Source organism: Vigna radiata, chromosome 5, assembly GCF_000741045.1.
Source record: "Vigna radiata var. radiata cultivar VC1973A chromosome 5, Vradiata_ver6, whole genome shotgun sequence".
In the NCBI taxonomy this organism is placed as follows: domain Eukaryota; kingdom Viridiplantae; phylum Streptophyta; class Magnoliopsida; order Fabales; family Fabaceae; genus Vigna; species Vigna radiata.
Genome location: NC_028355.1, coordinates 31773486 through 31775957, shown reverse-complemented (window position 1 = coordinate 31775957; position 2472 = coordinate 31773486).

Genomic DNA, 2472 nt, shown 5'->3' with positions numbered 1-2472 from the left:
TTTTCAGAACTACTGTGTTCTATAAAACAGTAGTAAGTTGTATCAGTTCCTTAATAAAAAATAGAAGTCTTTTCATTTTCTCTCAACTTCAAGTTATATAAATGATTGTAAATTTCATTTTACAAGCTATCGATTATGTGGAGTTGAGTTAGACGTGAAAGGAGTGTGTTGTTTAATATTTTCACAACTCACAATTTTATTTCTTTAACATTTTTAGTTAAAATTTTCCTTCATAAGAGTAAATATCATAACATATTTCTTGTGTGTTTATTACTTATATGTTTTTAAACCTTTCTCTGTTTCATTTGTTATACAATTATTATACAAAATATAGTATAGTTTCTTTTAGTAATGTTTTGATACAACAATAGTTTCTCCTTTAAGCTATTTCACATTTAATTGGAACTTTCTAAGCCAAATAGCGTAATTTGCTATCACTGTAGCTAACATGTGCTTTGTTTTTATGAAGAAATTAAACAATCAAATTTGTTTGTTGAATTACGTGACATAAATATATACACTTAGGTCTCGTTCACTTGAGTGGATTTGGGAGAGAGTAATTGAGAGGATTTAAAAATAATTTTTTTTTTATTTGAATAGATTTAGAAATAAGTGAGGGTGAATTTGGAATTAAATTTTTTTAATCTGTCACATAAATTAAATCCTACACTAATTTTAACAAACTTTACTTCCAAAATCGGTCTTGTTTATCTCTAAATTCGCTCAAATAAAGAACAATAAAAATTATCTTCAAATCCTCTCACATTCACTCAATTATTCTCCCTCAAATCCACTCAAGTAAAAAAGATATTAGTCTATCAATATTCAAAATTAATAATTTCAATGCAATTATGTAAATTAAGACATTAATCATTAAAACATTTATATGGACGGTGCTGTGATCAAATGTGTTAAGTGAAAAGTCAATATAGATATTATCTAACATAATTAAATTTTGTCTAAGATAAATAATGTTGTAAGATGATTGAAGAGATTAATCCCTAAAAATGAAATATTCAAACTAGTTTTTGAAACTTTAATTTCAATGAAAAATTAAAACAATTGAGCACATAACATTTATAAATGACTTTTTAGATTAAAAACTAAAAATATTATTTATTTGTTGTATTCCAAATTCCCAAGCAGGAACATGTTATGAAATGAACCAATCTTAAATTTGCCAACCTTTTTTTTGTACTTTTTGTTTAAATATATCTTGTAAGTGATCTAAACCATAGAAAAAGGAAAAATAATGGTTGCGTTAAGTTTTAAGTTTTAAACTGATAATAAATAAAAAAGTTAAATATGTTTTTCGTCCCCCAACTATTGGTCGTTTTTGTGTTTAGTCCCTCTTTCAAACTATAGTACAATTTAGTCCTTCAAATTTAGAAAACTACAGTTTTAGTCCTTTTTACCAAATTTTTAAAACTTTATTTGTTGTTTCAAGCACGTTACATTATAGCATTTGGATTGTTTACACTGTTTGACACATTTTTGTGCTTCAATGTTAACTGAGAAACGCGTTTGAAACAACAAATAAAGTTAAAAAAATTTGGTAAAATGGTCTAAAACCAGAGTTTTCTAAGGTTGAAGGACTAAATTGTACTATAGTTTGAAAGAGGGACTAAACACAAAAACGACCAATAGTTGAGGGACGAAAAACATATTTAACCCTAAATGAAAAGATATATTTTAATATATAAATGTTTACACTCATTTGCTATTATTTATTTTTTTATATTTTATTTTTTAAAAATATATATATATAAAAATTTACTTTTTTATAATTATTTTATTTTTATATTGTATATGAAATAAATGTAAAAGTACGTTGGACATAATAAACACACCTGAAATAATGCAATTACTCTCTTTCTGAATAATTAGCATTTTTTATTGGATAAAGATACTTAGACAACATTTTTTAATAACATTTGAACATCATCATACGTGTCATTGTGTGATTGGTCCATGGTGGTGTCAATGTGTCATTTAGATCAATCACACAATGACACGTATGATGATGTTCATATATTATCAAAAAATATTTATCAAAAAATGTTGTCTATATATCATTACCCTTCTTTGTTACAAGCAGAAACAATAAGAAAAAGTTGTATTGATTGACTTAAGAATTTTTGCATTGCATCTGAGTCATTTCCTTTTCTGCAATTTCAGGAAAGCAAAATTTGTTAATGGAAAAAAGTGTTGAAGAAGATATTCCTTTTCCATTCTCTCTTTATTCATAATTCCTGTGACAGTGCAGTGAAAGGAAAGGACAAGGGCGATTTGGTCTATGCCATAGCTTATAGTAGAGCCGTCAAAATGGGTCACAATCCGCGAGCCAACCCGGCCCGTCACGGGTTCGGGCCGGGTTGGGTTTGAAAAATACAACCCACTTATATGTGGGTCAGATTTCAACCCGGCTCATGCGGGTTGAACCCGTGGTGAGCCGGGTTGGCCCACCAACCC